The sequence below is a fragment of the Gorilla gorilla genome, chromosome 6 (assembly GCF_029281585.2).
Source record: "Gorilla gorilla gorilla isolate KB3781 chromosome 6, NHGRI_mGorGor1-v2.1_pri, whole genome shotgun sequence".
Lineage (NCBI taxonomy): Eukaryota > Metazoa > Chordata > Mammalia > Primates > Hominidae > Gorilla > Gorilla gorilla.
This window is the reverse complement of record NC_073230.2, coordinates 116,969,925-116,982,160: the sequence shown is the minus strand read 5'-3', so window position 1 is coordinate 116,982,160 and position 12,236 is coordinate 116,969,925. Positions and strand designations below refer to the sequence as shown.

At 40.7% G+C, this 12,236-nt stretch overlaps 1 long non-coding RNA gene across 1 annotated transcript; it reads left to right on the top strand.

Annotated features, from left to right (window-relative positions):
• The first annotated feature begins 371 nt into the window (after positions 1–371).
• On the top strand, positions 372–8,461 carry LOC129534706 (uncharacterized). The gene is made up of 4 exons (XR_008681393.2): positions 372–457; positions 3,181–3,266; positions 6,018–6,207; positions 8,362–8,461. It is a non-coding gene; the product is annotated as an uncharacterized lncRNA (long non-coding RNA).
• Positions 8,462–12,236: the final 3,775 nt, after the last annotated feature.

Genomic DNA, 12,236 nt, shown 5'->3' with positions numbered 1-12,236 from the left:
CTGTAACCACTCAGGAGGCTTTCACTGGGATTTAAGATCTGCTTTCTCTACTGCTCCTTCCATGGTCCCTCTGGTCCTAGTCACATCCATCTGTTGCCACTGTGAACCAGCAGCTCTATTTATCTTTGTCAGGATCAATTACACCAGCCAAAATTATACACCCCCCTTTTTTGCCTGTTTATCCTTTACAGCTTGAATTAGCTGGGTATTGGTACATATTCTAATTCAGTGGAACAACCATTATATTATCGAGTAAAAACACACTTCCTTAGAGACTAGGGCCCAAAGTCACAGGTACAAAAAGGAATCTTTTGCTTGTGAGTCATTCGGATATAATTGTGATCAGTATCATGTATTTCCACTCTTGGTTTCAGATCCATGTATTCTGCCTATAGGAGGTTCCATCAGCTTTCATTGTAGAAGGCACAGCTCTGCCTCCCATCTAAGAGGATTTAATGTGAGTAGCCAAAATAAATAAATAAAAAGAATTAAAGGATGTAAAGAACCTATATGTAGTCAATTGATAATATTTATATGCAACAACAACATGCATACTTTTTCTTTTCTTTTTTTTTTTTTTGAGATGGAGTCTTGCTCTGTCACCTAGGCTGGAGTGCAGTGGCACGATCTCGGCTCACTGCAACCTCTGCTTCCCAGGTTCAAACGATTCTCCTGGCTTACCCTCCCGAGTAGCTGGGATTACAGGCATGCGCCACCATGCCTGGCTAATTTTGTATTTTTAGTAGAGACAGGGTTTCACCATGTTGGCCAGGCTGGTTTTGAACTCCTGACCTTGTGATCTGCCCATCTCAGCCTCCCAAAGTGCTGGGATTACAGCACCAATCTAATCATTTTCTTAATTCGAGTTGACTGAAAATGACATCTCCCCAACACTAGGAGATCTGATAAGGTGTGTGAGGGACCAGCGTGAAGAAGTCAGGATGGAATCTGCACATCCCAGAGTAGGGGATGAGTGAGGGGAGGAGTCAGAGAGCCCACGTTTGAACCCCAGAGGCCAGGTAGAAGTATTTGGAACCCAGCTAGCCACATCAGAAAATCAATATGAAGATCAGAAAGCAAGTTGCCATGAGGTAGCTGGTGTGGCCCATTAAAGGAGACTATCCTGTCTCTTCTCCCAGATTAGAAACCAATCACAGATGAAGGACAGCTGAGACCCAACAGGTGAAAACAATTAGGCAGAAGCACTGGCGTGGCACAATGAAGGGAAGGAAAGCTGAAAGCAGACCCTGGCAAGAACCCATGAGCCTCGTGAGGCTCAGGCTGGAAATTGCTGTCTGACATCCATTCTACCCCTTCTTCCTTTTGGTAATAGGACTTCTCCACATATTAACCAGGCACACAGCTGCCTAGCGAGAGAGACTGTATTTCAACCTCCCTTGCAGTTTGATGTGACCATGTGACTAAATTCTGGCCAACAGATGAGTGTCAATGTTGTGTGCAACTTCCAGGGCACAACCCTAAAAGGAAGTTGTTTGTCGTTTGTGGGAGAGGCAGAATTATGGCCCCCAAAAGACGTCCACGTCCTAATCTCCAGAACCTGTGAATATATTACATTACATGGCATAGGGAAAGTTGACAGAATGAAGGTCTTCATCAACTGGCTTTGAGATGGGGAGAGGATGCTGGATTTTCCAGGTGGGCCCCGTGTAATCACAACGGTTCTCTCAAGTGGAAGAGAAGGCAGGAGAGAGTCAGACAGACAGCAGCACGGGAGGATTGACCTGATGTTGCTGGCTTTGAACATGAAGGAAGGGGCCAATGGCTGAGGAAGGTAAGTTGTCCCTAGAAGCTGGAAAAAGCAAGGAAAGAGATGCTTCCTTAGAGCCTCCTGGAAGGAATACAACTATGCCAACACATTGATTTTAGCCCTGAATTGGACTTTTAACCTACAGAACTATGAGATAAATTTATGTCATTTAAAGCCACTAAGTGTGTGGATATTTGTTACAGCAACAAGAAGAAACAAAAACACCCTCCATTTGTTTCTCCACTACCTTCAACTGGGTGGGAATATGGGGAGCCGGCTATCCCCATGCACATGAAGATAATACTGTGAAACAAGGTGGAAGAAACTTAGGTCCCTGGTTGACTGTACAAGTAAGGGTCCTACCAGGAAACACGGGACACACCTGGGGCAGTTCCATAAGGGAGCTATTTACAAAGATATGGGTAGGGTGGATGAAAGCCATAAAAGATAGTACAGCATCCCAGAGCCAGCACCAGGCAGGGGACATCCGCACCCTTGGTTTGAGGGGTAAAGCGAGAGGGTGACAACTGAACATTGAAGGCAGACTGTGTAGGAGGGCCTCTTTTTTGCTTTTGTTTTTGAGACGGAGTCTCGCTCTGTTGCCCAGGCTGGAGTGCAGTGGTGCGATCTCAGCTCACTGCAACCTCCGCCTCCTAGGTTCAAGGATACAGGCACGTGCCACCATGCCCAGCTAATTTTTTGTATTTTTAGTAGAGACAGGGTTTCACCTTGTTAGCCAGGATGGTCTTGATCTCCTGACCTCATGATCCACCCACCTCGGCCTCCCAAAGTGCTGGGACTACAGGCATGAGACACCGCGCCTGGCCAGGAGGGCCTCTTAACAGGAGCTGTGATCTTTGGACAAGGGATACAACCAGCCACAACAACCCTGCAGAGGACATTGGGGCATGGATGCCCTGATGTCACGCTCCTCCCTGTCCAGTCTCTTACTGGTGGCTCCCATTGGCTAAACCAAGCGCCTGGGGTGATGTTCCCATGTAGATCAGCCTCCACAGGCACAGAGAAGGGGGCAAATAGATGTGGGGAGGCACAATGCCCTTGTGGATTAAAACTCTGTGTGTCTGACTCCTTTGGACTAACAACCAGCTTAAACTTGCACATAAAGAAAAGCACGCATCTCCTTAGGTGCCTGTGACTTTGGCCTCTGTTACAGCAGCTGAACCAGCATCCTCATTAGTCTCTTTGCGGGTACCCCAACTCCTCGCCAAACTGCTAAAATTGTCCTTTATGCCCTGCTGCATGGGCACAGTGGACCAAGGATCAGGTGATAAATGCGAAGAGCATGGTTTGTCCCCTGCATGACCTTAGGCGATTCACAGCCTGCCTGAATTTCATGTCCTCATTTCCTTTAGCTGTAAAATGCTAATAAATATACCTGGTCTCCCTCCTAGGGTTACAGAGCTAATTCGAGTGAAAGAGCTTTGAGAAGAGTGAGATATTACAGGAATCCTTCAAGACCTCACTATTATTACACTGTGTAAGTTACACCTGCATTCTCCTTCTGAACCATTGCTCCTATGGTCCTGCCTACTTTAAAATTGTCATCTCTCTCCCAAACCTAACCTTTTCCTATAGCTCTAGGGCTCCTTTTCTAGCCTCACTCAAAGCCCTTTTTCTGGAGTTCTTGTATTGTCACTCGGCTGATATGCCTTTTCTAACCAGACATCAAGTTTTATGAGGACTCACGGCATGCATTTGCACACGTTTAAGTCCTTTAGAGAACATAGCACAGTGTGGAGCACTCTAAATAAATACTTATTCACTTTAAGTATTAGTTCCATAAATTGACTCCAATTTTATGAGAAGACAGTCCCCTGTTTTGTTCTTTCACCTTTCCTGCCCTCCACCCTCTGTTTCTTCTCTCCCCTTGGAAGAGAGCAAGAAAAAAAGCAATTTCTTTTTTCTTCTTGCAACATGAAACAGCCTAGGTAGGATGTCTCTTAACACCTGCTCATCCATCAGCACCTAGCTTTTCTCTTCTGAAGAACTTGAACCTACATATAATCTTTATCTTTACTCATTACATGTTAAAAGTGGCCACTCTAGAAGGCTTCCCCCTCCCTAACAACCTGCCTCTGATTCAGCCTGCCAGCTGAACAAGCTTTCAGTGATACAAAGTAAGCTTGCCACAACATGTATTACACATATTTAATCAGAATGTAGAGTTTTTGAGCAGAGATAGTGTTTTCTTCATATTCATAAACTCTGTGACTAACAGTTAAGTGTCTAAGATTCATAGCAGTATCTGACATAGTTCCACACACAACCACAGTTCACTTTGATGGCAAACACCAAAACTAGGAGGCAGGAGGTTGGCTGCACTTTATCTTACATTCACTAGGTGGCAACAGATTAAGTGTGCTATATTTCAAAGCTCTCTCCAGTCATCCCAACATGGCACCAAGAACTAAAATCTAATCTTTAGTACTGTTATTTCCTTACAGTGAAGACTTTGAAATATTTAGTCTATAAAACATTCATAGTGAAAAAAACCTTAAAATCTACTAGCTGAAGATATTACCTCTGATGAGGAAAGATATAAAATGACTGTCAGAAAACTACTAACACAGCTGGGTTAATTTTTAGAGACACTAGATGCAGGTATCAGCTCTCACATATGATTTTTCTCACTGATGTTGCCTCTCATTCAGGAAAGAGGTTTAAGAAATTCCAAAATAGGTCGGGCTCAGTGGTTCATGCCTGTGGTCCTAGCACTTTGGGAGGCCGCAGCAGGCGGAGCACTTGAGGCCAGGAGTTTGAGACCAACCTGGCCGATATGGTGAAACCCCATCTCTACTAAAAATAGAAAAATTAGCCAGGTGTGATGGAACATGCCTGTAGTCCCAGCTACTTGGGGGGCTGAGGCACAGGAATCATTTGAACCTGGGAGACAGAGGTCGCAGTAAGCTGAGATCGCAGCACTCCACTCCAGCCTGAGCAACAGAGCGAGACTCCATCCATCTCAAAAAAAAAAAAAAAAAAAAAATTCCAAAATGCAAGAGATTTGAAAAATTCCCTCGTCCTACCCCCTCATTTTCTGAAGAATACTAAGGCTAACCTAGCCAGGGCCACTCTGTTAGTTGGAAGAAATGGCAAGGCAGGTGTGATGGGAAATGTGCCCTGCGACTATACTCAGTTTGTTGCACCCTCTTCCAAGACAACTTCTCTTTTAACTGGTCTTAGGCTCTATTAAATGGACCATCAAATAGTGAATCATTTTCTTAAAATGAATAACTGATTTATTTACATAAATGACCTAAGCTGTAAGTCAAATATTTGAGACATGTGAAACATTTCACAGGAAGTAATTCTGCTTGAAAGAAAACAAAGGACAAAGTGAACCAAATAGAAATACTTTATCTTTGAAATGTTATTGAACAAAACTGTATAATCTGGGGGGACTAGCATGTTTTTTGAGATTAGCCAACTAAGCAAATATACAGTTGTAGCTATTAAACACATTCAATAGGATTGTTTTAAGAGTCTTAAGTAAAAAAAAAAAAAAAGCCTTCAAAACTTCCCATGCTGTTTTTAAAAACAGGACTACATATAGAAATAACAAAGTAGGCTAAATTTTAGGTGTTAAGCTTGATGTTACCAAATGTATTTATTCAAAACAATTTATTTGATTATATAGGAAAACAAAAAATAACCTATTAGAATAACTACTTGGTTGGAAACACTAGTTGTATATGATATACAACTAATTTCTAGGAATTTGTCATAACCCAAACAGAAATCCAGATTACTACCTCTGTTAAAGTGAATATCCAATTTAAGTCAAAATTTTCTCTTGAATCTTAGTTTATTGAGCCAATTAAAGGTAGCACCTCACTGCGAACTTTCTAGAAAGGATTAGAAATGAAAGTTAAATAGAGCCTGAATATTTAACAACCAAACCACTGTTTGAGAATTCCTAAGATTCGTACCATGGGAAGAAGCTCAAAGCTTGGGAAAGCTGTATAAACATTCCATATCTAAAGATAAACACTGGGATCTTTATGACATTCAGGTTTAGCTTTGTGTTAGACACACTGCATTGTGACTCATCTAGGGAAGGCAAAATATGAATGGAAAAGATTAAGTATTCAGGATTAAGAGAACAATTACTTCTACTTGGAAACAAGAAATCTAACATTTTTTTACAGATCAATGTAAAGAAGCCAACCTATTTAGATATGACTGATAGGATGTCTTAAATGAGAATTTTTCCTTTTTAAAATCTCAGTTCTAGGCCGGGCGCAGTGGCTCACATCTGTAATCCTGACACTTTGGGAGCCCAAGACTAGCAGATTGCTTGAGGTCAGGAGCTCGAGACCAGCCTGGCCAACATAGGGAAACCCTGTCTCTACAAAAATACAACAATTAGCCAGGTGTGGTGGCTCACGCCAGTGGTCCCAGCTACTCTGGAGGCTGAGGTAAGAGGATCAGTTCAGCCTGGGAGGCAAAGGTTGTAGTGAGCTGAGATCACACCACTGCACTCCAGCCTTAGTGACAGAACAAGACTCTGTCTCAAAAAAGAAAAAAAAAAACAAAAACCAGTTCTAGTCTTCAATCCTTCAGACTGCCATCATACATTCTATACAGCAATCATACATTCCTATACAGCAATCATACATTCCTATACAGCAATCATACATTGTATACAGCAAATAAATAGAAATGTCTATACTAAATTTTCTCCTTAAACTCAATTTTCTTTTAACCCACTTTGGGGAGATGAATAATATGTAGACAATTTGAAAGATTTAAACATTTGTGTAAACATTTCTCTGTAAGGAAAAAAAACAACTTTCTCAACTCGACACAGCTAAACATATTTTGATTGGAACATATGAGCACAGGAAGTGGCTAACAAAAATTAATCGTGGCTACTGTAACATTGCATCCAAACCCAAACAGACCATAACACTTCCTACTCAACTCAAACAAACTCTAGTTTCTAGAAAGTACCTGCATATTTTACAGAATATCAGCAAGCTTGATTTATTTTTCCCAGTTTTAGCTGGCCAGAAGACACTCTTTTCTTGGGGATGTGAACATTGCCCGACATAAAAGATCACTACTGAAAATACATCCACAAGAAACTATCTTAAAATTTATTTTACACAGAGCTTGGTTGCCTATAATTTTGGAATATTGTATTAGAACAAGGACTACACATGTTCATTATAGAGAAAAATCATAAAAGAAGAAACAGCTATCTTTTAATATTTTGAGCTATATAAATAATTTCTGGGTGGCCCTTTTTAATTCCTCAAAAATTATATATACATGATATACATACTTTTTTGTCATTGGAATCTACTCCCCCTACAGCTCCCCACCTACAACCACACATACCCTTTTAAATCACAGAAATAGGTACCATCTTTGTAAGTAACTGTTTGGTACTCTGTTGCATGGGTCCAGCATAGTAATTTTATCTAGTCTCCTATTGATGGTCATTTGGATTATTTCCACTTTTTCTGCTGGAAACAACATTGTAAACATCTTTCCGTGCATAATTTGGCAAGTTTTCCCAATCAAAATCAAAGTTATGTCTGTTTTAAACGTTAATACATATTTCAGACTGCCCTCCAGAATGGGGCAATTTTACCTTCCCGATTATAATTTATGCTAATGTCCTCATGAGCCTCATTACGATGAGGTGACTAAGACTTGCAGACTTTGACTTACCATTATATGATCGCCACTTTGAGCCTCTAAAGCCAAAGTGGGCATGATGCTTTCTGCATTACAGTAGAGAGCAGTCACTGAACACATTTATAAGGAATTAATACTTTATGTATTAATATTCATGCATCTAAATCATAGCAAACCGCCCACTTTTCTGTATTTCCCACCAAATAAAGTGAAACATGTGATATGCTCTTTAACATACGAATGCGTATTGGCTGTGGCTCACCGTGACTAGACAATTATCTGTAAATGATTTCTCCCCAGAAAGCACAAGAGGCATAGTCCCAGGCATTTATTCCGTCATTCCTAAATGTGCTTGACAAATATCTGAGCACCTGCCAGGTGCCAGCTCTGTGTTTAGGGCTAAGAAAACTAAGATGCTTTCAAGGCACTTGCAATTTGGCACATAAGAAAATTATATTCATACACTAATCACTTACTTAATGAATACTCTTCACACAGCTACAATGTGCTCTGAGATGTGCTAGTGCTGGGGAAACAGCACTGAGTGTGAGAGGTGGGGTGCCTGGCCTTATGGCACATCTGTTCTAGAATAATCTAGAAAGATCCTCTCCAATAAGCATGTGTCCAAATATTGTGCCTGGGCAGTGAGGCTGAAAGGGCTCCACATGTGAAGTGCCATCAGAGCTGGGCGTTGAACATCCATAAACACTGGCTTGGCAGAGAAGGAGAAGGCATTCCAGATAGAAGGAGCTGTAGGAGCCAAAAAATTGGGTTTGGTTTTTGCAAATGGTGAGTATATTGAGGGTGGGAGGGGAGGCTGATAAACTGAGAATGTGGAGACAAAAGAGAGATTATATAAGGGCCAGATTGCTGACTAAGAGCCTATATGCTGACTAAGGCATGTGAACTTTGTACTTGTTTCACAGATAAGGAAGCTGAAGCACACAGATGTGATGTAAGTCACCATGATCCCAATTTAAGAGCTTGCCTTGTCATTCAGTAAATTCATTAGTGACTGAATAAACGGTGAGTTTTAATTCTATAGACCTTTACATTTGTATTTCGAAGAAACAACCCAGACTTAATCAAAACTTATAGTCTACTTTCTTCAAGGTATAACAAACATTTATATTTCAAAACTGATTTTTTTGTTAGAATTTTTATGTTTGTGTTTAATTATTACCAGTTATAGACAAATACATTCGTCTTGTTTAAAAAAATGCAGGTAAGGCAAGAGTCCCCTTAACCCCCATCCCAAATACAGTCCACGTATCCCATAAAGTACCTCCTGTTATCATTTGCTATGCCTCCTTCTAGAACTTTATTCATATGTGTTTATAGAAATGTGTTTATATTTTGTTTATAGAAACAGAAAATTAGAAATTGTTATCATTTCTATGTCTCCTTCTAGAACTTTATTCATGTGTTTATATAAATATGTTTATATTTTGTTTATAGAAATAGAAAATTAGAAATTATGTTAACATTTGCTATGCTTCCTTCTAGAACTTTATTCATATGGGTTTATATAAATATGTGTTTATATTGTTTATAGAAATAGAAAATTAGAAATTATGTTGCTACGCCTCCTTCTAGAACTTTATTCATATGTGTTTATATAAATATATGTTTATATTTTCTTTATGGAAATAGAACATTAGAAATTATGTTTTTCAACCCTTATTTTACCAATAGCATATACATTTAAGATGCAGACAATGATTAGTACACAGCAGTGCTTGGCCCATAATAGGTCTCAAGAATTGCTTGCTAAAGAATGAGAGTGGGCCTAGTGCAGTGGCTTACGCCTGTAATCCATGCACTTTGGGAGGCTGAGGCGGGCTGATCACCTGAGGTCAGGAGTTCAAGACTAGCCTGGCCAACATGGTGAAACCCTGTCTCTACTAAAAATACAAAAATTAGCCAGGCGTGGTGGCAGGTACCTGTAATCCCAGCTATTTGGGAGGCTGAGGCAGGAGAATCGCTTGAACCTGGGAGGTGGAGGTTGCAGTGAGCCAAGATCGTGCCATTGCACTCCAGCCTGGGGGACAAGAGCGAGACTTCGTCTCAAAAAAAAAAAAAAAAAAAAGGAATGAGAGTTATGTCCCTGATAAGGCTTTTAAAATGTACTAATTAGGAAGATGGGTGGCGCTCCCAAAGTCAAAGGTCAACCAAATAATGGTGTCTATCACCAACGGGATTAAAAAGTCCTCTGGATAGATGACTGGATTGCCAGCCCCATAGTTCATGATTTCCAAATAGGATCACTGAGAAATCATTTAGTCCCAGATCCTTACTAGACTGGAGGCTAACACTGGCATTTCATTAGCCACGCTGCAGAGAACAAACACATCCTACAACCTCTTTGCCTGGCAAACAGCCCAATATTTGACATAGAACCTAATACTGGAGTGAGACCGAGTGCTGACTTGTTTCTGATGTGATAAAAACACAGCACTCAGCTCTGGGTGGGCTGGCCTTCATAAATCTGATTAGCAGCCTTAGTAGCAACAAGCGCAGCAGCTCTGATGAAATAAATGCTCTCTTTCCAGAAGAACAGGCTTTTTCTTTTAGAGGAACTGCAACTGTAGAGTTAATTAATGTAGAAGGCCAAGGGCATTATGGTTGGAGAGAGGAGGCAAGACCACTTCTATTTGAGAGAGGAGATGGCTTTTACTAGCATTTTTATCACTTCTGAAATGTGCTCATAGCAAAGATCCATCTTACCCATCTTCCCAGGGTAAAAATACTGGATTGAAAATTAGGATTCTCTTTCTGTCCACGCCATGAATAGTAGTAGAGTGTTTAACTTGCTCATTGAATTGTTTCCTAGATCACCCTAGGTAATAATTAACAACCCAGAACTATGAGATAGTCTACTCTATTGCTACAAACCTGTCACTCTGATCCTCTCATACAAAGATATTGCCTGAACCTTAGTGGCTTTAAAATAAAGGTGAAATAAGCAGCACTTTTCATTTAGAAAGCATTTCCTGAGTACTGACTATGTGCCAGGCACAGGATTAGGAACTCACAGGGAGGTGTGGTGGGGATTTCAGGGCCTCACTGAAAGCAGAACTTGACCTTTCAAAGAGAGAAAGACAGAGCCTAGATAAAAAAGCAGAGTAAAGGAAGACTAAAAAATTGAAATATTTGGAAGACAGTCTTTTTTTTTTTTCCTCCAGATTTTGCTGAATTTCAGCATCCTTAAAAGCTGGGGAAAGTACCATCAGCTATAATAAAAACTTCAAAATAATCTTTAAAATACAATTTCAGGTGGATTCCTGTAAGAGATGAACTGAGTTTTAATTAGGAAAAGTTTTTCTGATATGGAATAAGTATTTCCCACTGAGTGTTAGCTGTCTACTCAATTTGACATCAGTGTTTTTCAATAAACGTCGTGATTCACTCATGAACGGATGTAAAAGTTAATGTGCCAGAAACATAAAGCTTGGGTTCATGACTAGTATTCAAGTCTTAAGGCGTTTACTTGACTACATTTAAGTTACTCCTGTTATGGATCTGATAAAACTTTCTTTAAAAGAGATTTCCTCTGGCCCTCTAGCACTAACTCAGACATTAATCTCCCTCCTACTCATTTTTAAGGTGCCAGGTTAGCAACCAGGTGCCAAAATTCATATACAAGAGTGAACTGAGAAAAACTTGCCCCATTTAGGCATTCCTGTTAAATATAGATTCAAACTTTTTTAAAAAGGTTTGGAATTTATGGGCATAGATGGGTAGAAATTAAGCGGCACCCTTTCTTCCATTGGATCCTGCCACCTTCTTGGGAGGTGAAATGCAATGGGTATGCAGCCTTGCAGAAAGCCTGTAAAGAGTTTGAATGAGGCTTTCTTGCACCTATTTTAGTGACTGTCTTCAAACGAATGTAGATTTGAGTGCTCTCATTTGTGATCTCTTTTGAGATATTTAAGAAAAGACAAATGACCATTTATTTTATTTTATTTTACTCTATTTTATTTTATTGAGATAGAGTTTCACTCTGTAGCCCAAGCTGAAGTGCGGTGGTGCGATCTCAGCTCACTGCAATCTCCACCTCCAGGGCTCAAGTGATTCTCCTCGTGCCTCAGCCTCCCGAGTAGCTGGGACTACAGGCGCATGCCACCATGCCCGGCTAATTTTTTGTATTTTAGTAGAGACAGGATTTCACCATGTTGCCCAGGGTGGTCTCGAACTCCTGAGCCCAGGCGATCTGCCTGCCTCAGCCTCCCAAAGTGCTGGGATTACAGGCGTGAGTCACCATGCCTGGCCAACAAATGACCATTTTTAAGACAGTGTTGATAAAGTCCTGCCTGCATCAGTCAATATGCTGCAGTTTTTTTAAAACCTCCTAAATTTCAGGCTAAAAACAACAAGTTTAGGTCTCTCTCATGCTACATGTCTAGAAAAATGTATTGGCTAAGGTAAAGTATACTGGCTTCAGGTATAGCTGGATCAAGATACTCCAAAGTGTTCTTCAAGGACCCACCCTCTTGTTCCCTCAGATCTTCTTTCCTTTGTGTTGGCTCCAGTCTCAAGCAGCCTCCACCAGTTCCAGGCTGACATTCACAGAACTCCCAAGTCCAGAGGGAAAAAGAGGTGTTTTTTGTTTTCTGTTTGTTTTTTCCCAGGAATTCCAACAAAAATCCCAGAGTCACCTTATAGAATATATGAGTTTCATATCCATCCCTGAACCACTCACTAGAAAGAGGAAGATGGAAATGCACTGAATAGCCTGGAGTTCATGGGGGAATTAGCCCTATCCAAATCAATTAAGCTGAAAATGGGAGAGGACTAGTCC